Genomic DNA, 26,780 nt, shown 5'->3' on the forward strand with positions numbered 1-26,780 from the left:
CTGGAAGCCCATGACAGAAGGAGAGGTGGCATAATTGGAGGAGGCTCTATTGTCCTTAAAACCTGATGGGACACATGCTCAACATTTTCCTATAGGTGTAGCGAAAGCAGCGGCTTTTAATCTTCTGAAAAACATTTTTTTTTCTTTTTGGAAAGGGGTGTCACAGACACTTTGAAAATGGAACGAAAGCTTGGAATCTTTTCCCCGGTAAAATGTATATACACACATTTTGGCAGATAATTTCAGCAGCCTCATGAGCCCTCTGAAGACCTTTAGTGGTCTTCCTGGGAATCTCACTGATCCTAACAAAAGAATCAATGTCTATCATATTTTATAGTCAAAAAAAAATCTATTATGAGAGTATTTTTATTTTTACTGAAATGCCCTGTATGTAGTAACCCAAAGCTACTCCTTAAAGAAAGACAACTAGTCAGCTGGTATTGCCATCAGTCTGTCCTTTGTCTGTTGCCACTGTTACGATCAACAGAAGTCTGTCATCCCTACCATAGTGCCTTATGTGAAAGATCACAGTGCAATTTGCAATGAGAACCTCAAAACAGAACACAAACATATGTGGCTTGGCTGGAGCCTGAAAGTACAATGTTTTTTTCTAATTACAGAGTGTGAGTCTGAATTTAAGCCAAAATATTTGCAGTGCCTAAAGTAGCAAGGCCACTGACCCTATAATACTTCCCACAGTAAGTGTACTTGTGGGTTCATCTGCAATTTTCAGAGTCTGTCACTGTTCACTCTCTTGAGGATGCATTTTTTTGCACGTAAGAAGCAGTAAGCAGTAGCCAATTATTTTTCTGTTTTTAAATTAGCACATTAGAAAACATAACTGCCTGTACTATTGAGTTTTACCATTTGTTAGAGTTATGTAGTTTTAACTCGAAAGGTTTGGACCAGAAAAATTCATTCATCTGACATCCTGAAGCAATGAGGTATTAAAATTAATCAAGTTTCACATAGCTGAAGTTTGAACTTCCCTGATTCTGAGGCCATTTAAACTTTAATTACTTCTCAACGAAATCTTTCTACAATGCATTAGGCTTTCCATTGCCTTTCAAAACCGAGTATATTGAACATAACTGAATCATTTGAAAATGTCTGGATCTTAGTTAACAACCTGGATTAGTGCCGTGTGCAGTTATACAGCAATACTTTGAGAAGCCGAAGAATGGTCAAGGCAGCACAGCTCAAGAGTGCTAGGGCTTAAATGGTTTTAGCTTTTGAATATATGTATTCATACACACATACACACACCTTTTTTCCTCCTTCGAAAACAATGGCTTTCTCTTTTTGCCATGGTCACTGAGACCACCTCCCATAACCAACCCATCTGTATGTCTCCTTTGTGACTTTTATCATTCCAAAGACTGATGAGCCACATGAATGAGCCTGTTAGAATTTTTCCTCATATTAGAATAAATTAGCTCTGGGGTTGGATTCTAAGGAAGCTGTTCCATGAATACAAAGAGGATTCTGGTGACCTTTGAGATGTCATGTTTGTTTTTGAGAAGCTGCTCCTGCTGGCTGCTGGGTTATTGGCTCCGTTTCAGGAAGGTACTTTCCAATGGGGCAGTGTTGCTAGGCTTAATCACTGATATCAATCTAAATATTTCTAATATTCTTTTTAAGAGATGAACATTATTATTTGATGGCTATTTTGACAATAGGATCATATGTTTTTTTAAACAAAATTTACTCTATTTCAAATACAGCAAAAAACCCCAGCAAAACCATACTGAAAAACTGACATGCCTTATGTTTATTCTTGGAAGACGTGTTTTTATCTCTCTTACACAGATTATTCATGGAAAAGACAAATGCACTGTCTGTATTTTTAAGTTTTAAAAAATACTTTACTTTCAAATTGTCAGTCTAAAGAATGAAAATAATGTTGTATACGTGGAAGTGATAGCTGTTAAAGTCTTGATTACTTACTTTGTTGTTTGAGGTGCTTAAATAACATTCGCCACCTACTGATGTAGCCATCAATCTCCAGTATTATTTACCCACAAATTTGATTAGAATTTTATTAGGGAATATAACTTTTACGTGGGACATACCTTGCAGGTCTCACCTCCTCCATCACTACCACTCTCTCATCACATGTTTTCACCTGTTAACGATAATGCAATTGTTTCCTTGGGGTGTCCCTCCTTCAGCCGTATCCCTAGAATTCCTTTAAACTACTCTCTATGCAGCAGCCAATGTTTCTGCTAAAACTTAAGCCATCTCATGCCACATTTTTTCCTCAAATTCTTCCTGACCTCATCTCACTGAATAAATACTTACTGACTGCCTACTCTGTATCAGGTTCTGTTTCAGGTGTTTGGAATAATCCAATAAGCAATTCAAAGATCTCTGACTTTACAGAGCTTATACTCTACCAGGAGGAGACAGATAAAAAATAAAAATAATAAATACGTTACATAATACATTAGAGGTAGTAAGTGCTATGGGAAAGGAAGTAGAACAAGGTAAGGGTATTGGCATTGGGGTAGGAAGATGTAAGAGTTATTACTTAAGATCGGGTGACCAAGATAATCCTCATTGAGGAGGTGGTGTAAGAAACAGATGAGAGAGGGGGCGCCTGGGTGGCTCAGTCGGTTGAGCGTCTGACTTCAGCTCAGGTCACGATCTCACGGTTCGTGGGTTCGAGCCCCGCGTCAGGCTCTGGGCTAATGGCTCAGAGCCTGGAGCCTGCTTCCAATTCTGTGTCTCCCTCTCTCTCTGCCCCTCCCCCATTCATGCTCTGTCTCTCTGTCTCAAAAATAAATAAACATTAAAAAAAATTAAAAAAAAAACAGATAAGAGAAGATTTCTGGGGGTAGAGTGTTTGAAGGAGAGGGAGAAGCCAGTGCAAAGGCCCTAAAGCAGGAAGGCATGCTTGATATGGTCGGGGAACAACAAGCTGACCCACTGGTGTGGCTAAATCAGAATGGCAACAGTGAGTGGAATAGGAGATGAGGTCATTTCTTGCCACTGTCCCAGTCAGACATTCCATAAATCTACAATTACTATTGTTAATATCCCCACCACTAATAATAATAGTGATGATAAAAACAACTGAAATGCTATTTTACTATTATCATTATTTTATTATTATTATCATTATTATTATTATTTTACTTGATTCCTTCTTTAGAATGTATATTCATAAGGGCATTACATTTGTTTGATTTATCACTGTTCTCTAGTATCTGGAACAATGTCCGGCACACAGTAGACTATAAAATACTTCTTAAATAGATGAGAAAGATTGATCACTTCAGGTCACAGCTCACTCTTCTTAACAGTTAAACAATAACCAGGCATTGAGAGAATAAGCAGAAAAAACAACCCAAGAGAATTCACAACAGAACCATGCCATCTTTCTACGACTTTTTCTTGAAAGGTGATATTAACATATAATCTGAATGCCTTCTAATGGCTATTCCATGATCCTTCTACAAATTATACTTCTGGAGTTTACTCAAATGGTTAATACAAAATCGATTTACTTTTCTTTTGAATACCTGGTCCTCTTTATCCCAAGTATCCTGAGCAAAGGTTTTCTTTTGATGCAAAAGGGTGGTTTTGCTAAACTTTATTTCCACTGGCAATCTGATATAAGATCTTGTTTTCCCTGAAGTTTTAAGATTGGTTGCAGTTAAGTTTCTGCATTCTGAAATATCTGATTTTCTTCCCATTGCCTTGAAAACCTACCTTTCCACTGAATAGGTGAACATGTCTCAAAGTCGATCTAGAGAAGAACATTTTGCCTAATTTATAACCAACATAAATAATTCTTCATTTTATGTGGTTTATTTTTTATATTACTGGAATTGCATTTCATGATTACCTATGAAAGCTGGTTTTAACAAAATGGAAAATTCACAAAGTAGAATTTAATCCAATGATAATATTTCATTTATAAGCAAATGCTAAAAGGCATTATTTCTACATTAAAATAGTTATGTCATTTCGAAATACATTAACAAGTCTGGGCTAGTTATTCAAAATAATTTCTGATGTCATCATCAAGATGAGGAGGACATTGAAAGTACCAACTTTCGTGACCAGAATAATATTTTAAAATGAAAATTCAATGGATATGATCCGTACAGTAGATCAACTTTTGGAAATGAACTTTTTTTTTTAACATTTATTTATTTTTGACAGAGCGTGAGCAGGGGAGGGGCAGAGAGAGAGGGAGACACAGAATCCAAAGCAGGCTCCAGGCTCTGACCTGTTAGCACAGAGCCCTATGGGGGGCTCCAACCCACGGACTGTAATGGTGAACAGTGTGATCATGAGATCATGACCTGAGCCAAAGTCGGATACTTACCGGACTAAGCCATGCAGGCGTCCCAGAAATGAACTTTAGAGGTAAATGAAAACTAACACACACGATATTCTTTTGCTCTTAAAGACATTTAAAAATATACTCTAGAGATTCCAATAGAGCTTTCAATTGTTACTTTTTACTTACATTTACTTTTTTTAATGTTTATTTTCATTTTTGAGAGAGAGAGAAAGAGCATGAGCCAGGGAGGGGAAGAGAGAGATGGGGACAGAGGATCTAAAGTGGGCTCTGTGCTGACAGCAGAGAACCTGAGGCGGGGCTTGAACTCACAAACTGAGAGATCATGACTTGAGCTGAAGTTGGACATTCAACCCACTGAGCCACCTAGGTGCCCCTAGGCCCAAATTCTTAAACAAAATTCTTGTTACATCATTATTTTTCACTTATATCGTTTATGAAATAACCTGAAATAACCTGATTAACAATGTATATAATACAATTGTTCCGTGGCTACTTAAGCATATATGACCGCCTAAATATTTGTGATTATTGTTCTTCTCTATAGGTCCTTTAAAGAAGCATCCTTACTGTAAAAATCTAGTCCTTTTGTCTGAAGGGAACATCCATGTCTTTTCACTGATGTGTACTGAATGCTCTATCAGTTAAAGTAGTTTCCAGTTACCTGTCCTCTCCAAACTTTGGCTTTCTCATCTGTAACAGATGGCTAGCCACCTTGTGGGTCAGAGTTGATTCCTTTCCTTCCTCTGATCCCCACAGACCTGTGCAACCTGAATTTCAATTACTTTCAGTAGCACTCCTTATGCTTACGTCAGCCCGGCAGACTGACTGTACTACTTAATATCATGCACATTCAACTCCTAACGCATCTAATCATGTTGTTACCTCTGCCTCGAAGGTCCCTATCCAACTAATAAAATCCTAATCATTCTTCAAAATCTAATTCAAATATAACCTCCTTTGTGAAACCTTTCCTTTCTTTCTATTAGTTATTGCTGCTGAACAAATCTATCTCAAAACTCAGCAGCACGCAACAATAAGCATTTATCATGGGAAAATTATAATAGGCTTATGGAATTGTGGTCGACTGATTGTTCTGGAAAAAGCCTGCTACACATGTTTCAAATGGCCAGTTCAGATATTTTTTTAAGACAGGTAAAGAATCTGTGGTTCAATTAAGTACTTCAAAGAACTTCATCACCTGAATTCCTCTTGGATTTTATCTATAATCCTGATAACACACCCAGTGAAAACCATTGATTTAATGCAGACTCAAAGATTGTGCTTATTATCTACTACATTCATATCATAATGAAAAGTTATTATGAATATATATTAAGTGATGTGTATGGTTTTCATTCTGTAGCCTGCAGAACCTTCATAAAAAATACACAGTTACTTTTTTTTAAGTTTATTTTCAGAAAGAGAGAGAGAGAGAGAATAAGTGGGGAAGGGGCAGAGAGAGGCAGAGGGAGAGAGAAAATCCCAAGCAGGCTGCAGCTCTCAGCACAGAGCCTGATGTGGGGCTTGATCCCACGACCCTGGGATCATGACCTGAGCCAAAATCAAGAGTCTGATGGATGCTTAACTGACTGAGCCACCCAGGTACCCCATATATAGTTACTTTTAAGTTGTAAGGTAATGAACTAGTCTTTAATGACCTTCCATAAGAGTATGCTAGATTCAGAACAATTATGTCGCAGAGTGTCAATTATTCTGTGAAAAATAAACAACTATTTTTGTTACAGGAAAAGAAGGCAAATGTGGACAATATACACAGTCATAGTCCACTATCGGTTGTATGTATGTTCACAACTTGTTATTCAAATTTTTTTTCTCTTTTTTTACAACAAAATTTTTCAATGTTTCATAGAATTCTTAAAGCTTGAAAACTACATGGAAACATTATAATAAACTTACACAGCATCCTAAACGTGAAACTTCTCAAAATTATGCTGCAGCTGGGAGATAGAGTAGCTCTCTCCCCGTCTTCTCCTCCTTTCTACTTCAGTACAGAATTTACAGAATCTTTACTTGGCCAGCAGAAAACAAGAGGCAATGGTGTGTATTCCTAAGCCAGCATGGGTGGCCAAATCAACACTAAATTGCTTTCAGTTTGAATTTTATGAATGTCACAATCAATGATGTATTTGAAAAATAATGAACAATACAAGGGTGAGAGAGTTTAATACAACTTGGGAATTGTTTTTCTCACTTCATTAAACACTGATGTGCTTAAGCAATATCATAAACATTATGACGGGAAAGCATTTAAAAATAATGCAGTATTGTTAGTATCACTATCCACGTTCATCTATTGAGAATGCACTATTAGGTCGGGTGTTATGCCATATCTTTACATACATAGTTGACCCTTGAACAACACAGGTTTGAACTGTGTGTCCACTTACGTGCACAGTTTTTCAATAAATACAGTACAGTACCATACATTTATTTTCTTTGCCTCATGATTTTTCCAATAACATTTTTTCTTTAGTTACTTTATTGTAAGAATACAATACATGATATATAACATACAAAATATGTGTTAATTGACTATTAATGGTATTGGTAAGGCTTCTGCTCAACAGTAGACTATTAGTAGTTAAGTTTTGGGGGAGTCAAAAGTCATATACGGACTCTCAACTGCACGGGGGGGGGGGGGTTAATGTCACTAACTCCTGCGTTATTCAAGGGACAAATGTGTGTCTTTACCCTTCATTGTCCTATAGCACCGAATATATGTATATGTATATACTTAGGCCTATGTATATGTATCTGTGTGCAATAACAAAGAAAATGAAGCTCAGATTATTTACATTTCTTCCTCAAATATGTGTGCACCCTGGTCTGATCGCAGGAACCACATTCTTTCTTTTTTTGTTTTTTAAATGTCTATTTATTTCTGAGACAGAGAGAGACAGAGCGTGAGTCGGGGAGGGGCAGAAAGAGAGGGAGACACAGAATCCGAAGCAGGTTCCAGGCTCCGAGCTGTCAACACAGAGCCAGACGCGGGGCTCGAACTCACAAACCGTGAGATCATGACCTGAGCTGAAGTCGGTCACTCAACCTACTGAGCCACCCAGGAGCCCCATCCACATTCTTTCAGTGACTCACCCTGACTCATTTAATAGAATCTTCTTTTTTTTACAGGCGAGAAATTTGTCATCAAATGGCCTACAACTCCTGGTAATATACTCCTCTCCTGTTACTAAGCTCTTAATTTGAAAAATTTGGGAGTGAAAATTGCATATACTTTACATATAGGGTACTTCTTAAAAATGTTTATTTAGAGAGAGAGAGAGGGCATGTTTATTTAGAGAGAGAGGAAGGGGCAGTGACAGAGAGGGAGAGGGAGAGAGAGAAAATTCCAAGCAGGCTCCACACTGCCAGCTCAGAGCCGGAGGCAGGGCTCAATCCCACCAACTGTGAGATCATGGCTAGAGCTGAAATCAAGAGTCCGGATGCTTAGCCAACTGAGGCACCCAGGAGCCTCGATATAGGGTCCTTTGATTACGCTACTTCATTACAAAAGATTAAAATCAAATCTCTGGCAAAAATAAAGCCTGAAGTGTCTCTAGGAAAAAAGATGACTTTCTAGACATAAGCTTCTGAACATTCATGAGCTTCTTTTATTGCCTCCATGTGGAGCACTAAACACTATTCATCTGTAATCCATGGTGGATAAAACCGTACATAAGACATTGTAATCATCCTCATGATACAGTTTTGCTTCATCATTTCAATGTAGTTGACTTTATGTTTCTTTAAGGTGTCTTTTAGGATCTATTGCTACTATTTTAAATACAAGGCAAGACCATAGCTTCTTTTGGGTGCTCCATAAATACTGTCAGGCTCATTTCCTTTTTAACTTGGCACCCCTGAAAGTCCAAATATGCTAAAAACGAGTCAGCATATTAAGTAGGAGATAGAACTACTTTGGTAGATCAAAGAAAGGGGCAAAGACAGATGAATTTAGACAGCTGCAGACTCACAGATAGTGTTACTATTCACCGCATTTCGGTCTGTGGTAACTAGTGAAGGACTACCTCCTTTAAAGTCTTCCCTGGCCTTCCCCAACCATTAATCACTCCTTGTATGACATGAAATTGTCATTTGTTTTTTCTCTATTATAGGACAACTATAGAACAACTTAGGCAGCTTGCAACTGCCTTATAAATATGAAGTTATATTCCTGTATGTCTTACAGATTCTGAGATTGTAGCCTTATTCATCTTCATCTCTGGTGGCTGGCACACTGCCTTATACGTGACATGTGCTCAATAAATATTTGAGATATAAACGAGGAAACAATTAAAACCTGGATATATTATTTGACTCCCCTATTACCATTGCACTTAGGTCTGTACTCTAGGGTGTCTTTATTATTTAAAAAACAAGTCCCTTGAAGGAACTTCCATTGACTATCTACCACCATTTCACTGGTCCAATGTCTAGTTCAGGTGCCCATTGCAAACTTGATGGACTGAAAAGGGCAAGATCCACCAAATTTGTGGAGCCAAGAATTCATATACAGTAAAACCTTGGTTTGCAAGCACAATTTGCTCCAGAAACATGCTTGTAATCCAAAGCACTTGCATATCAAAGAGAATTTCCCCATAAGAAGTAACGGAAACTCAGGTGATTTGTTCCACAACCCACAAGTATTCATATAAAAATGATTACAATACTATGCTATAATACAAAATAATAAAGAAAATATAAAATATAAAGTAAGCAAATTAACCTACACTTACCTTTGAAAACCTTCGTGGCTGGTATGAGGGAGACCAGAGAGAGGAGGGTTATTGTGTAGGATGACCTTCACTATCACTAACAGATGTTGACTCCAGTACAGTATGAATGAACTCTTGTCATATACTGTATTTAATGTAACTGGCAATAAGGCCACAGAGGAAAAGGTCTATATCTGTAGGCAGCCCAGCCTACAATGAAGCGAAGCATTCCTAAGGTTACTCTTGTATGGAAAAGTAACGGACTGTCCACAGGTGCTTTGAAGTGACAAAAAATACACTAGTGCCAGTTGTGGGTACCTTCCAATGTTCTGAAAAATTACTGATTTCTGCCAAACACCGCGGCCTGAGACAGAGTGTCCAAACATGGGAGATGATCACCCACCATCCCATAGTGAAAGACAGAGAAAAGAACCATGGCTCAGTTGTGATCATGTGATGTTTGGTGTCACATACGACTCAAGGCATCGCTCCTTTATCAAGTTGAAACTTAATAGAAATGCTTGCTCATCTTTCATAACACTCGCAAAACAAGTTACTCGCAATCCAAGGTTCTACTGTATTAGTGATATTAGCTCTTGGATTAAAAATGTATATACTCTTCAAAAATATCTTTAGGCTTGGGGTGCCTGGGTGGTTCAGTTGGTTAAGCATCCAACTTCAGCTCAGGTCATGATCTCACAGTTTGTGGGTTCGAGCCCCACATCGGGCTCTGTGCTGACAGCCCAGAGCCTCGGAGCCTACTTCAGATTCTGTGTCTCCCTCACTCTGCCCCTCCCCCACTCATGTTCTGTCTCTCCTGTCTCTCCCTCTCTCTCTCAAAAATAAATAAACATGAAAACAGTTTAAAAAATATCTTTAGGCTTTAGTTATGTTCTAAATTCAAACATGAATGGGAATTCTGGAATGCTAAATATCAGAAGGGGAGTTTGTACTGAAGTTTGTATTGAATACTGACTACGAGCTTATTTATTTCTCAAAACACTCTTAAAAGTAGGAATTAATGGTCCTATTTTACATATAAGAAATCTGAACTGAAAAGTAAATAAACTTGTCTATTTTACAAAGCAGTGAAGTGACAGATCTGAGATTGAGCCCAGGTTTGTATGCTTTAAAACTCATTTTCCCCCAATATTCAATACACACCACTATATTTTAATATTTCAATGGATATGATATAATTCTGAATGGCTGATAGTATTTTCCAGATGAGCATACTTTTTATGAAGAGGCATGCTTTGAAAAGCACATTTTTTGCTCATGACTGGATTTCTTCATCCTTAGTGGAGGGAACATCCATGACCAGAAACCATGGCAACACGGAGAGAGAATATGAATTTCAAGAAGGAAACTCTTATATAAATAAGATTTTTGTTTTTCTCTTGAGAAGGTCTTTAAGGATGCAGCAAAGGAGGAAAACAAGTAGATAATGATATAGACATAAAGTGGAATGTGATAAGCAACTGTTTCCTCACTAGTTTCCTCAGTCATTAGCAAGTTCATTCTTTCAGCAACAAAAACCAGAATGTCAGGAACCATTTTAGGCAAAATGGCAAAAAAATAAGATACAATTTCTATTCTTTAGGAGATGAGAGTTTGGGTCTTTGCATCTTTCAGGAAAAATAAAAAAGATCGGGGTGGGGGGGCGGGAAACACTTGTGTTTTGTGGAAGAGAAAATGTAATAGACAACATCAGGGTGGTATGTATAAAGCATCAATCCTATAACTACATCTGTTCCATCTTAGAGACAGCCAACCAGAAGGTTTACCTAAAATATAAGAGGAAGTTCAGTTTCACTTTCTTTGCTCTGTCACCTAGACCTCTATTAGCCTCCTGTCAATCAAAACTCTGAATCAAATTTCCCTATTCCCCCACCTCCTGGGTCCAACACTTCTGTTCCTTCACACTTTATTCCTGGGTCTTTCCTAAACCACCAACCCCCAAGTTCATGTTCTTATTTTTAACAGTCCTCTCTTTTCTGTGATTATTCTAACCTCGTCTAAGAAACATGGGCCATTTTGCCTGAAATCAAAGTGAACTATGGAGATCTTGGCACTGAGGCCTGGTCTAGTAGGTCACGGCAGGTGAGGGACTAACAACTGTCAGTGGCAGCTGAGACCAAGAATGCGTCAGTTTTGAATCTCAGGGCCTGTAGTGGGAAGGCATGCTTTGAAACTGAGGAGCTTGGGGTGCCTGGGTGGCTTGGTCGGTTAAACATCCAACTTCGGCTCAGGTCATTGTCTCACAGTTCGTGTGTCCGAGCCCCACGTCGGGCTCTGTGCTTATAACTCAGAGCTTGGAGCCTGCTTCAGATTCTGTGTCTTCTGCTCTCTCTACCCCTCCCTTGCTCATGCTCTGTCTCTCTAAATAAATAAATAAATAAATAAATAAATATTAAAAAAAATTTTTTAAATGAAACTGAGGACCTGAACTAGAAAGGAGTTATCAATAAACTCCAGCAAACTGTGACTTAAAATGCCAGATCTTAAGGAGAGGGGCTCAGAGCAAAGTTGTACACACAGAATTCAGAACAGAAATATTGATACCTAAATTTAATAATTTTCAAGTGCTCTCTCATTGGCTCTCTCATTAAATGTTTCTGTTCTGCCTACTCCCCTATGGGTACTACACACATCCATTTGATCAATATTCATTGAGCTCTGTGCTAGCCACCAAAGAAAGCAAGACAAAGAAGATTCCCTAAGCAAGATATTAGAAATGACTCTATATTAGAGCTAAATTTTGAGCTGGGTCTTGGATGAGTTGAAGCTCACTAATTTAGGCAGAGCATTCCAAGCAAAGAGCATCATCTTCAAAGGCTTCTTTCATGGGAGAGCCTGGTTTAGTTAGGAATCCCATGTGGTTCAGGGTAGGTTGAGTGGTGTTGAGGGTGGAGCTATGTGGAAGGTACTTGTGAGATTTTTCAGAAACCAGACTAGGAAGATGCTTATATGTCACCTTGAGGAGTTTAGATTTCACTCTGAAGTCTATGAACACACAGCAATTTGAGTAGGGGTATGGCTCAGTATGAACTGGTTACCTATAGAAATTGTTCATTGATTAGCTATAGAGAGTGAGGTAGAGAAGTCAGTCCATATGAAATAAAAGTCTGGGGTAGCATTATTCTTTGAGACAGAAGATAATGAGGAAATGATGTAAGAGCAAATGAGGTTAGGCTTAAACATGTTGAACATGAGACATAATGAGAACTTCCAGATAGAAATGTTCCATCCATCCATCCATCCATGCATCCATCCATCTATCCTCTATCCTTCCATTCATCTATCATACATTCAACATATGTTTGTCAAATATCTATCACGTCCCAAGTACTGCTTGACGCTATCACATAAAAAACCGTCTTCATACTCCTGAAGCTGGAGGGAGTGATCATTGCCATAGTGACACTTTCTAGTGATTAGTAAATGCAATGGGCATGGTTAAGATGTCCCATATAGGTAGTTTACAGTAGGAAAAGAGGACTTAGCACAAAACTCTATGTTTAGCTTAATCTCATGATGTCCTTTTTTGCTTCCTATGTTCTCCCCACTTCATCTCCTCAACATTTCTAGCTAAACTATAAAATAGTTAACAGATCAAGCCAAGGGACAAAAATTTATCCATATAGCTGTAGTTTCTGAAGCAGTCTGTCTCCTACCCCATCCCCTCCCCGCCCTGCCCCCACCTGCCTTGCTCTACTCCCTGTGAAGGTCAAAATCATTGGACATAAAAAACCCTTAAGCCACATAAAAACATAGGAATTGAGTAATTTAGTGGAAATTTAAAATTAACGCAATATAAAAGTGAATGCTTTATAACACCACGGATTAAAATGAGACATAAATTAGTTCCAGATGGGGGTCTAGAAATTGCTTTTAAATTATTATGGTTAAGCCTGAAATTTTGACCTGTCCTGCATTCTGACAAAATTATCACTCTGAGAAAGAGTTAGAGAATAGATGTCAGTTCTCCTCACGAGGAATTTCTTAAGGATAAATGGTATAGTCTCTAAGAATTATGAGGCAAACACTTGTCTCTGAAAACCTAGCCTGGGAGTCTGGCTTCAGTGCATCCCAAGTCCTAAAAAGTAGGAAGGTAAAGGTTAATTTGATACTGATAACTGGGTTTAGGATGACAAATGAGAATGGGAAAATGGCAGAATCATGGCTTATAATTCCAAGCATGTTTGATAGGGAGTAGAGGTTAGAGAATGCTTATAAAGGATGTAAAACAACAACAAAAGAGATGTTCAAAATTGAAAAATTAACTGTATGATTCAATAACAATAAACTCTTCCTGAATTTAAACCGAAAACAGAAATAAGAGGAATTAAGTTTGGAATATATAATCAGCTGATTTGGCTTTGTCTTTTGGCTTGTATCTTGAGGGTTAATAAACCGAAAGCTATGGATTCTGTGCCCAAGAATTCAAACCAGTTTTGTTTAAGTTGAAAATTATTATTCATTTTAATTATGAGTGATGCTTAAGCATTAAATTACTAAATTTTCCAAACTAGAATGTTTAACTTAATAATTTATAATTTATTATGTTTTTTATTAAAAATAATATTTTATCTCAAAGCATTACATTTAAATAGAATTATTTGTACTATATTGAGTATTTTTCTAAGTTTTCAAGGAATTTGGATATAAAGGGATTTGGGTATAAAATCTGTATTTTTTTTATTTTAAAAAGACAGAATGTACATGTATGCAATAATAGAAAGGACAGAGGCAGAGAGAGAGAGAGAGAGAGAGAGAGAGAGAGAGAATCTTAAGCAGGCAGGCTCCATGCTCAGCATGGAGCCCAATGTGGGGCTCGATCCCATGACCCTGAGATCATGAGTTGAGTTGAAATCAAGAATTAGATGCTCAACTGACTGAGCCACCTAGGGTCCCTAAAATTTGTATTTTTAACTTGCATTTTTTATGAAAGAGGACATACATATGGTGTCAATGTCTTAATTTTTTCTATGCTTCGTTTTTACTAGAGCACATGAGAAACTGGCAACTGAAAACATTTGGACTTTGTTGGGACATAAAAGTGATTCAGAATGACTAAGTATCCCAGAGAAGCAAAGGAATATCTCATATAATCTCCCTCTTTTGTAAAGAAACAGGGAGCTTACAAGTTACTCTGTTCATGCATGCCCTGTACCCAGACTCCATTTGCTTCACACAAGAGATTTAATAGTCTGTTGCTATGACTGTAGCCCAGACATCTACCTATAGATGTCTCATTTGCAGCACGAACCACCAATCCTACTCCTATCTTTTTAGCTTCATTAAACAAAAACAAAAACAAAAAAATGGAAACTTAAAAATTCATAGTATGTATGGAGAACTAGAGTCTGGCAAAATAAGAGTGGAAGTGAGAGGAATTGGGAGAGATGGGCTGGAAAAGTACTCACATTCTGAAAAGCTGATAACCCAAACTAAGAAATTTCAAATTAGGCTTAACATGATGAGAAGCCATTAAAGTACTATAAACACAAAGATGTCACGATCATCTTTTTTGTTTCATAAAGGTCACTGCTGTTTCAGTACCAAGATGAACAAGGGGGAATGTAGGTAAGACTGGAGACAGGAGGGCCGACAAGGGAACAATTCCAGTACTACAGAAAGGAAAAAACGTGAAGCCAGATGGCTTCTCCTTCATGCCTATCCACTAGTCAATATGCCAAGTCATAGTTAGAATTATACAGTTCAGTCTGACTTCTTCTACTTAGCACTATGCATTTAAGGTTTTTCTGTGTCATGTCCTGGCTTGAGTTTATTTCTGTTTATGGTTGAGTAGTCCGTTGTATGGATATACCACAGTTAGTTTATCCAGTCACCAGCAGAAGAACATCTTAGATGCTTCCAATTTGGAGCAATAATGTTTTGGCTATAAACATTCACATGAGGGTATTTATGTAGCCAGAAGTTATCAGATAGTTGGGTAAATATGTAGGAGCACGCTTCCTGGATTATGGTAAGATTATGTTTAGCTTTGTAAGAAACTGCAAAACTGTTTTCCAAAGTGGCTGTACCATTCTGCATTCCCACGAGTAATGAATGACAGTTTCTGTTGCTATTTTTGTCAGCATTTGGTATTGTCACTTGTCAAGCACGTAGCCTGCTTAAGATTCTGTCTCTCCCCCTCCTCATACCCCTCACCTGCTTGCATGCACACACTCTCTAAGTAAAATAAAGTACTAACATAAAATAGAATAAAATAAAACTATACTGTTTCGCAAGTAATGCAAGTTACTTTATAACAGGATATTCCCAATACCTCTCTTTCATCTCTTATGGCATCACTGTGACTCATTTCACTTGCCCATATGGCTATAATTATTCAGTACATTATTACCACTAGTACTTTGAACAATAGTTATCTATGAAGTCAATTAAGAATAAGAAACATACAAGATTTTATTTTGTTTGCATTTATTCTTTCTACAATGCTTTTCTTTTTTTTCTGTAAACCTGAGCTTCTGACCTGTATCATTTTCTTCTTCACGAAGAACTTCTGTGTACATTTCTTGCACAGTAGCTCTGCTAGTGATGAATTCTGTCAGTTTCTGTTTGAGAAAATCTTTACATCTTCACTTATAAAGGATAATTTCTATGTTTACATCCTTTCTAATATAAAATTCTAGGTTGTTGGGGTTTCTTTTTTCTTTCAACACTTTAAAATATGTTATTACACTCTCTTCTTACTTGGTTCCTGATGAAAAGTTGACTGTAGAATTCTTACACTTACTCCTCTATAGGTAAGATGACCCCACTCCATTCCAGTTTCTTTCAAGGTATTTTCTTTGTCTTTGTTTTTTTGCGGTTTGAGTATGATGTGCTTTCATGTAGGTTTTTTGGTATTCACCCTTCTTGGTGTTCTCTGAGACTTTTGGAACTATAGTTTTGGTGTCTATTACTCGTTTTGGAACATTTTTAGTCATCATTATCTCAAATATATCTTCTGCCCCATTCTCTTTCTTTTCCCTTATGGAATTCCAACTGTTTGCATTTTATACTTTTTGGGGGGATTATCCTATGGTTCTTAGATAGTCTGTATTTGTCTCTTTATGTTTTAGCTTGGGAAATTTCTATTGACATGTGTTAAAGCTTACTGAATCTCTCCTCAGCTGCGTCCAGCCTACTGGTGAATCCATCAAAGGCATTCTTCATTTCTTTTACAAAGTTCTTCCTTTTCAGCATAACCTCCTGATTCTTTCATAAAGTTTCTATCTTTCTGCTTACATTACCCATCCATTCTTGCATGTTGTCTACAATCCACAGAGAACGGTTCACAGTTCCATTAGTTTCTGCCCAGATAAGCTAATCTTGGCTATGATTTTCAATACTTGCTCCTCTCCAGATTTCAGGATATGGTAGATTGCTCAGCAACTTCATTTTTTTGACTGTTCCAAGAAAAGTAATTGATTTTGTTTGTTCAGCTCTTCTCTTGCTGTAAGGATAGAAGTGATGATTTAGAAGCTCTTTACATTTCAGGGCTAAATTGAAAGGTTGTCCAACTTTTTTACATGGTAAGTAGGCTTCAGAGCTTCTTCACCCTGTTGTTCTTTTCTGCCTCTTTAATATTCTCACTCTTCTTCTAGCTCAGCCATGAGTTACCTTTATTCCAGAATTTTTAAATAATGCATTATTCACATATTTTTACGTATGCAATGTAAAGATGAATTTCGCTGGTCTACATCAACACCATATGGTTGGAAACAGAATTCGGTTGATAATATTTACTCTTCTACCATTAGTCTTATTTAGTTTATTTCTAACTTTTCCAAATTACTCATATTACTTCACTTTACATATTTTACAAGAATATCTAGTTGATGTATTACATATATATATATGTTATATATGTATATACATAATCACAAACTGTTGATTATCCTCTATTAATAAAGTGTGTTCACATTTTTTCATAGAGTCATAACCTTACATGTGTTGTATTTGACCCATCGATTTATTCAAATTGAGAAGTTATACTCCAGATTCACTTTCCTAATCTTATTTTTTCAACACAAATGACACAAACATATTCTCTTGCTAGCAATTTCTCTAAGAGTAAGTTGTCAAGAAAAACCAAATTGCAACAGCTAGAAATTTATGGACATGAAACAAAGTTTCTATGTCACTCACTAGAGTATTTTATGAAAAGATTCCACTTTATTCTTTATCTGTTTTGTTCCTTTTGTTCTGAAATAAATTCATCTTAAAAGCTCACCAAATCATTGTCATGTTCATTTATTATATACATGATCCTAAGATGAATATACGGTTGATAAGACTCACATGGTGTGATTTAAGTGTCAATTATGGACTATTTGGTGGTGATTTATCAATTAGTCTTTTTTCATTTTCATTTTTCAAGCAGTTTTTCTGGATAACAATAATATTTTGGATCCCAGGAGAATACTTTGGATGGGATAAAAGAAATAAAAAATGTAACACTAGCTCTTCTAATTAGGTAAGTTAAACCATCTAAAAAATTCACTGGCATGTCTTTATACACACTTTCTAAAACTATATTGTCATCTGTTATGTTTTCATTTTGAAATAATTGGCCCAAATTTGATGCATATATTGGCAGAAGCGCACAACTTAACCAACTCTTTTCTAGCTGTTCCAAACCCATTTTTCATAGTGTGGGATAGAAAAGCAATCTGTACCATAGCAGGGAATACATTTGGATGCAGAATAGAGTGACAGAACCCTAATTTCAAATCCAAAGGATTTGGCTCAATGATCTTTAGTACATGTTTTCTAAAACTCTGCTGGGCACTAATGGTCGGAATAGTATATTAAAGTGGTAGCTCATGTTAGTAGCTATTAACAAAGGCCTTTATCCAGTATATGTTACCAGGCTTGTACTTAAGCTCACTAAAGGATAATTCAATAATAATTAATGGTTCCTTCCACAGAAAATCTCAGAACAAAGACACAAGCTATAGAAAAAATAAAGTGTATATTTTTTCTGTGTTTCAGAGTTCAAGACAAATTCTCATAAGTTTAACCCATTTCATTACATCAATGCAACATATTTTTAGTAATAACTATTATGTGTTGTCACTGAGCTGGTTGCTGAGTAACAGTACTGGCCCAAGGTTGTTTGTTCATTAATCCACTCAATATTTATTGAGCAACTACAATGTGCCAAGCTCCTTTAAGATCTAGAGATGTAAACAGACAGAGCATAGTCTCATCCCACAAGACTTATGGTCCTTAGATTCCAGTACAGGAGGGCAGATAAATAAATTAAAAATATAAATAATAAAATAAAATAAAACAAGTAAATAAATAGTGTGTTATATGGTGATATGCTATGCAGAAAAGTAAAGCAGAGAAGAGGGGAGTGGAGGAGCTGGAACAGGACTATTTTCAAAAGTGTGATCAAGGAAGGCTTTACTGGAAAGATGTTATCCTGGAAGAGACGCAAAGTGGGTAATGGAGTGACCTGTCTAAATATCTGGGGGGAAATGTTTCAGACAGAAGAAAGAACAAATGTAAAGGCCTTGAGGAATAAAGGCACTCGGTATGTTTAAATAATAGGAGGCAGCCATTGTGACTGGAGTAGAGAGAACAAAGGGAGGAATGGAAGGGAAGAAGAAAGTGAACAGTGGTGGGTCCTGCAGAGTCATGTAGGTGAGTGTACAGATGTTGACTGGAGACAGAGAAACATCAGACCATGGTGAGGAAAGAGGGGATGTGATTTGATCCCTATAAAGGCTAAGAAAGGAAAGGAGAAGGAGAGTAATTAAGAGGTTATTGTGATAACCAAGATCATGGCAGTGGGACCAGGGCAGAGCAGCGGAGTTGGTGAGGAAAATCAAATTTGCTTTTGAACTCGCTAAGGAGTGTGAGAGGAAAAGAGTGGAGAATGATTCCAAGGTTTATGGACTAAAAAACGGGAAAGATAAAGTGCCATTTGCGCAGATGAGGAAAGACTATACAGGTAGAGAAGATTGTAGAGGGAAGATCAGGAGCCAATTTCAAACATGGCAAGTGTGTGATATCCTTTAGACGTGCAATGGGGACGTTAGGAGGCAGTGGGATGGAAGAGTCTGGAGCTGAGGGCAGAGATCCAATCTAGGGAGGCAAATCTGCAAATATGTCAGTATAAAGATGGTATTTAAAGACACAAGACTGGATGAAGTCACCTGACGGCAGTAGAGATATAGGAGCTCCCTGAATTGGGGGGTACCTCTTTTAGCAGTGAAGTTGATGAGGTAAAAACCCGTGAAGGTGACTAGGAAGGTATGTAGGAGGAAGACTTGGAGGTTCCAAGTCCTGGGAGCTATACAAAGAAAGGTTTTTTTGTGTTTGGTTTGTGTGTGTGTGTGTGTGTGTGTGTGTGTGTGTGTGTGAAGAAGGGATTGATGAACCATTTCAAATGCTGCAAGTAAGAGAGGGATGGAGAATTGGATTTAGCTGTGTGAAATCATTGGCGATGGAGTGGTGTGAATGACAGCTCAATGCAAGTGGGCTCAAGAGAATACAGATGGGAGGAAATGGAGAAGTAAATCTAGGCTTTGAGGCTGTTATCAAATGGTTCTGAATCACATAACAATTCACAGTGATGTGCCCATTTTAAACATTTGTCAGTCATCGTTGTGTTTGAAGATGACATTGTGAATCACACAAACTTAATGATATATTCAGCTACTATTTAGCAGTATGCTAAATATAGTTTGAATGTGTAATGCTATAGTGACAAGACCAGAAAGAAATGACAGAAAGTTGTAAGATAAGAGTGAGAGATAATGTGGTGAAGCATTTACTTAAGTGCATGTGTGGCTTTTTTTAGTAGAAAATGTCTTGATTTTTTCCCCCACTCTCTTTCCCCCTTTAAATTAGACCTTGACTTCCAGTCACCCAAGGAAAGGTAAACCAGAGCAAGAATACAAAGAGAAATCAGATATTAATTCCCGGATTGGAGCATCCAGAAGCCAGGATTTTGGCATTAATAATTAGATTCTAGCCAGAACCCTGTCTACCCCCAACTCCCAAACACCCCTATTCTCAGATGCCTGAGAAAAATGCTGTTTTTATAACAGGAAGAGAAAAACACAGAGAGAAAAGCAGGTGAAATTTTGATGTGAGCCTATACCTCCCTCCCTCTTAGGCTGAGCCAGAAATGTGACGCTGGAGAAAAGGTCAGAGGAATCTCTAGTTAGCTTTAGTGGATTTAGAACAAGGGGGAAGAACCTCTCCTCCACAGCCTGTCCTGGCCCTCAGAGCCCTTGCCAAATCCCCTGCGGCTAAGGAGGAACAGCAGGGGCACCTCATGGGATGACCAAGCTTATGGATTTCCAACAGGTTCTTGGGACCACTGTCCAAATAGGACCCACGGCATCTCTAAAAGCTTGCTCCATGGCTCAGAAAGCACCCAGGGTATGCCTTCAAGAGCCAGTGGGCCTGAGCATATTCTATAGTCTGACAAGGGGATTTCAACAGAAAATGTGCTCAAGTTCATCACTGGTGGCTACACAGAGGGAGGGCTGTGCCTGAATGCCAATGCCAGTAGACACCTGCCAGGAAGTGGTAACGAGCTTCCAATGCTTGATATAAGCTTGTGTATTTTATATCTCACACCAGGGAGTGGAGAGGGGGCACAGCAAAAGCCAACTGTGGACCATAAATCCACTAAGGAAAGCTTAAAGTTTCAGATGAAACGCACATAAAATTGACTATTTTAAATTCATGTCAGAATGCAGAATAAGACATAAGATTGACATTAGGTTGTTTTAGAGAAATTTATACCAGCTACAGGAGCCTACAATCACACAGAAAATGTGTTTACAAGCTCTTTGGGTGAAGCCCTGGTATAGGGAAGGACAATACCCGGTCCTTGGAACGGTAAGACTTGGGTATGAACCTCAGCTCTGTTCTTTCTCGAGAATTTCAAGCAAGGTCATTATGCTTTCTGAGCTCCGGGGCCCTTATTTGTAAAACGAGGACAAGTAAATACACCTTGCAAGGCTGCTGTGATTATAAAATGCCATACCATATGTAAACATGTTTTATAAACTTTAACTGTTCCAAAACAAAGGATAAAGAAACCGCCACCAGGTGTTGCAATGTACCAAGCTCCTTGTATTATAGTAAATATTATGTGTATTTTATACTATATTTTTATAGTTAATGTATAGTATACTATAATATATATCCTAGCTATGTTGCTTTATCGGAAATCAAATCTAGGTCCACCACCTTGAAACGTCAGGCTGTTTTTATCTATTGTACCCTCGTGTAAGGTAAGATATTACTCTCTTTTTCCTTTTATTGAAGCATAATCAACATACAGTGTTATTTTAGTGTCAGACCTCCAACATAACGATTCAACAATTCTACGTATCACTCAGTGCCCATCATGAGAGGTATATTTTAATCCCTTCACCTATTTTATCCATCCCCCCACCCAGTTTGCTCTCTGTATTTAAGTCCATTTTTTTGTTTGCTCACTTGTTTTGTGTCTTAAATTCCACACGTGAGTGAAATCATATGGTATCTGTCTCTCTCTGACTGACAGCATTACTCTTGATTTGCATTAGAACTATGTGATGTGTAAATTGAAGCAATTTCTCTGAGGCCCAGGGGAGGGGACCCATTTGGACTGACAGCAGCTCACGTCAAGGGCAGGATAAAGGCTAATCCTTGAATCCCAGAGCAGGCAGCCTCCCAAATCCTGTTTACCTTTAGCGATTTGGCCTTTGCATTGTATTGGCAAACAGTACAAAAGCATGCAGATCTGCTTTCAGCAAACCAGCTTAGAAATATTACACTAACAACCCCTCTTCGGTTTTCTTTTATTTTTATTTGGGTTTTAGTCTAATAGTCTTAAAAGGGAAATCTGCATCTCTCTCAAATCTGCCTTTCCCTTGCTATTCTAAAGCTTTTAATTGCGTCCAGCTTGTAAATGTAATTTAGTGAAACCTGGAAAAAAAAAAAAAAAAAAGCTATGTTTGCTTCGGCTCAGCCTGGATGAGGTTCATGCCAGATCTCATTTTAACAAAGTGAATTCACTATTCCCTGGTAAACATTGGATGAAAGTTATAATTATACTGGTAACCAGAAAGCCTCTCTGGCTTTAGTTTACAGAATTATGTGGGCTTAAATTAATATTATAAATCAAAAAGATTAAAATCTGGATCTGAAAGTGAACATTATTTCTATTGTAAAATTTGCTTTAAGCAAAAAAAAAAAAAACGTTTTATAACATTCTCTAAGTAAAAATGCATCTTTACAAGCCAAATACAATGGATATTTGGGGGAATGATCGTTAGTTAATTCAGGCTGAAAGAACCTACATGAAAACGGAGACAAAGTGGAATCATTTTTATTTTTATTTTTGGGGGGTTTATTTATTTTTGAGAGAGAGAGAGACAGAGTGTGAGTAGGGGAGAGACGGAGAGAGAGAGGGAGGCATAGAATCTGAAGCAGGCTCCAGGCTCTGAGCTGTCGGCACAGAGCCTGACTAGGGGCTCAAACTCAGGAATGGCGAGATCATGACCAAGGCTGAAGTCGGATGCTTTACTGACTGAGCCACCCAGGCACCCCAAATGTGGAATCAGTTTATAACTGTAATTATGCAGGTATATTTATTTTTCAGAATAGTGAGGGCATAAATGAGCATATTCTTATACTGATAAAAGATGAGGGAAACTAAAACTTTTTAAAATATATATGTACACATAGAACCTGTATCTGAAATGAGGCCCCCTGACCCAGATACCTCTATCAAAATGTGCTTAACTATTTAAAAATATTAAACATCAAACCAACTGATATCCCAGAATGATTCACTGAAGATTAGATCTGAATGCAGTAGAAAGTAGATTGTGAGAAATTCATGTATTAAGGTGCTGAACAAGAAAAGAGAGACCAATGAACTTTTTTCTACCTGGGAAAATATATGTTTATAAATTGGGGCTAATCCTACCATTTCTTTTTTTTTAAAGAACTTTTTTTTTCAACATTTATTTATTTTTGGGACAGAGACAGAGCATGAACGGGGGAGAGGCAGAGAGAGAGGGAGACACAGAATCGGAAACAGGCTCCAGGCTCTGAGCCATCAGCCCATAGCCTGACGCGGGGCTCAAACTCACGGACCGCGAGATCGTGACCTGGCTGAAGTCGGACGCTTAACCAACTGCGCCACCCAGGCGCCCCTAATCCTACCATTTCTATAGAATCAAAAATGCCATCTCAGGAATCAGACAGCACATCTGTGAATCTTGATGGATAATACTAATCTGTGCACATGAAGCATCAAACACATATGTGAAGTATATCACATTTCCTCAGAATAACATGCAGGAGTGTCCAGATCTGGGATCTCCACTCACAGATAGTGTGGTCAGTAGATCCTAGAAAACACTTCAAAAGTTGAAAGCAGTCTCACAGCCTAGGGACTGATTGCAATACATTCTAAGATAATGTGAACTGAGAGGGGGAACAAAAGCCATATGGAGACGTTCTCCAGAAGACAAGGCTATAGAGGCATGCAAAATAAATTACAAGTGAGTTGTAGGTAACAAAGTCAAAGGACACCCAGAAAGCTAGGCAGACATCATAGGGACTTTTGGGATGTTGAAAAGATCAGTAGAAATGCTAACTGGAATAAACTAGAAGCGGTAAATAAAGAATGTAGAAAGAAAGAAAGAAAGAAAGAAAGAAAGAAAGAAAGAAAGAAAGAAAGAAAGAGCAAGAAAGAGAAAGAAAGGGAGAAAGAAAGAAAAATCGAAACAAAAACAAAGACAGCAAAGGAAGAAGAATGCCAGTAATAGTATGCTTTAGTGAGCCTACTGTTTCTGGAAGAACGGGGACTGAGTACTGTAAGAATTAAACTTAAAGACACTAGAAAAAGATTTCTATCCATGTCAGCCCAAGAAACTTTGTAATAATCCAAGCACATGAGTTATTAATGAATAAGCTGTATGTGAGATGAGTTGATAAATCAGCCATAGATGCCAAGTGCAAAGGCACTGAGGGGACATGAAGTGAATTAGAGAAGGTCACTTTTTAATTAAAACTACCTGTTCCATAGGCATTTAGAGATTTTTTAATACTCCTATATTCCAGTTCCAATATTAATGTGCCCATTTATCATCGATATTTTGGTCTGCACACTAACACCACAATCACTGGGACAATAGTTCCATTAAATGCATTAGCGACCTTTAACTGTTAATGTTGTCCTTACAGCAACTGAGAAAAACAGGGCTGAAAAATAGTAAAAAGTATCCTTATATTTAAAGCAAAACATGTGTATCCACATCTACTATGGAAAAAGGCAATGCTGTCAGTGTCATCGGGGTGGGAATGAAACACAGAAGCCAAAGACAGAACTTCTACTTCAGGGCTTGGCTCTTCTGATGGGAGGACAGTTGTTCACTAATAATAGTACGTGGCAGAATGTGACCTGTGTCATCTATTGGAAGGACAGAGTGCATTCTATAAAAGACTGGAGATTTAACTCCATGGTGACAAGTCCACTTGCAGGAATTTATCTCAAAAGATGTATTGGACAAATGCAAAAAGATGTCTGTACCAAGATGACTCCTATGTCAGTATCTTGCCTACGTATACTGAACAATTAGCCATCTGCTTGATTGTGCCAACATGCCAGTCCCTGTTACACTGGATTTGGAGTCAACAGGAAATTAAATACTTAAAAGAAAGAGTGTACATATGTAAATGTTATCTGGGGCCAGCCTACAGACGTTCACTATCCCTTTCTGTGCCTGTGACAGACATGACTAATTGATCATGGCGTGCTTTCGTCTGCGTTCTCACCATGTCCTTAGAATCCTTCCTTCTTGACATGTTATTCTTGAGAGTTGCTACCAAGTGAATAAGGTGGCAGGAATGCATTTTATTATCCAGGATCTAGGCACTCGTTCTCATGCCACGGTCTCCGGGTCAGGGAAAGTTCTTGGGAGCTGCTAGAAGCAGTGAGTAGAAGGGAGAGAGTGTGTGAAGATCCGAGGTTTCTCACTGTTGCTTCTGTCATAGCAGCTCCTCTGGCCAACAGTTTGCACTTCAGAATAAGAGTTCTTTGGGGCAAATGGATTTGCTACTAATAATGTGAAAACTACTGGGGTACCTGGGTGGCTCAGTCGGTTGAGCAGCCGACTTCTGCTCAGGTCATGATTTCATGGTTTGTGAGTTTGAGCCCCGCGTCGGGCTCACTGCTGTCAGTGCAGAGCCCACTTCAGATCTTCTGTCTCCCTCTCTCTGTGCCCTTTTCCTGATTGCGCTTTCTCTCAAAAATAAATAAATCTTTAGAATCTGAAAACTTAAGACTTATAATTTCCCTAATTGATAAGGACAAGATCCTTGATCTTGAACAACTTGTTCTATGACCCAGTTTATGGATGACTATATGATAATGACCATATAAAAAAACTTGCAAGAACACAAGCAATCAGACTATTCTGTTCTTTGCCATAAATACCACACCATAAATGCCATACCATACTTTGCCATAAATACCACATCCTTGCTCACTCTTAATTTTATCCTTTTAAATTTAGATTTCTTGATATCTCATTCATATCATAGAATTTAACTGTTACAAATGAGTCATTTCTATTGTGTAAGTAAATTTAAACTCAAGTGCTTTTCAGAAGCTAATAATTATTAATGGATTTCATTTTTAATGAAAATATCACTTAAACTATGTCTTTTGTTCTACTGTTTTAAAAATAAAAAATGGCCTCTAATTCTCTTATGTTGGTTAAAAGTTAAATCTCCACAGAGCGTAAACTGATATAACTATTTTGGAAAATTAAATGGCAATATAATTCTAAAGCCAAAAATATGCTTACCTCATGACCCAGCAATTGGGCTCCTAGGTGTTTATCCAATGACATATGTTCACCCAAAGTCATGTGCAAGCATTATCACTGTATCAATATTCGTAATTGTCCCAAGTTGGAAATCTCCCAAATGTCCCAGAGTGGAATGTATACGTTGTGATGGGCCACTTAATAGAATGTCATGTATAGAGTAATGAAAATGAATGAACAACTGGGATAAGTCTCACAAACATAAAACTAAATGAAAGAAGTCAGACACAAAAAAGGGTTATAATGTCTACTTCGGTGTAGAAGTATAAGGTATAAGGTATAAGGTATACCTTCGGTATAAGGTTCAAAAATAGGCAAACCATCTAGGTGTTGGACATGAGCTCAGTGGTAACCATTGAGCTCATGTCCAACACCTAGATGGTTTGCCTATTTTTGAACCTTATATACATGTGCCTGGGACAAGTCACTGAGGCCTCCGTTTCATTTTCCTTATCTGAAACAGGGATAAGAATATCTAACTCATAGATTGTTATGAGGGTTAAATGACATAATAAATGGTAAGAACTTGGTATAATGTCTAATATGTCATCTAAAATATTAATAATAACAGCTAACATTTATAGACTACTCCCCATGTACCCAGTTATGTTCTGGGCACTTAATTTTCTCCTAAAAATCCTGTGGGGCAGGACCTTTATTTGACAAAGGGAGACACTGTAGCACTGACTTTAAATTACTCGTCCAAGATCACACAGCTATTAGGGGGAAAAGCCAGAATTACAATCCAATCAGGCTACCTACTTAACCAGTAAATTATCTTGTGTAATAAGGTCCTAATAAATGGCAGTTATTAGTACTGCGAAAACAAATACTGGGAGAGATGTGGGAGAGGTTGTA

General features: G+C 37.8%; 1 protein-coding gene across 1 annotated transcript in view; it reads right to left on the reverse strand.

Annotated features, from left to right (window-relative positions):
• The window catches only part of RERG (RAS like estrogen regulated growth inhibitor), a 116,357-nt gene that overhangs the window by 14,836 nt on the left and 74,741 nt on the right, over nucleotides 1–26,780 (reverse strand). The gene's annotated exons all lie outside the window — the stretch shown is intronic.

This window comes from Felis catus, chromosome B4 (genome assembly GCF_018350175.1).
Source record: "Felis catus isolate Fca126 chromosome B4, F.catus_Fca126_mat1.0, whole genome shotgun sequence".
NCBI classification, from domain to species: domain Eukaryota; kingdom Metazoa; phylum Chordata; class Mammalia; order Carnivora; family Felidae; genus Felis; species Felis catus.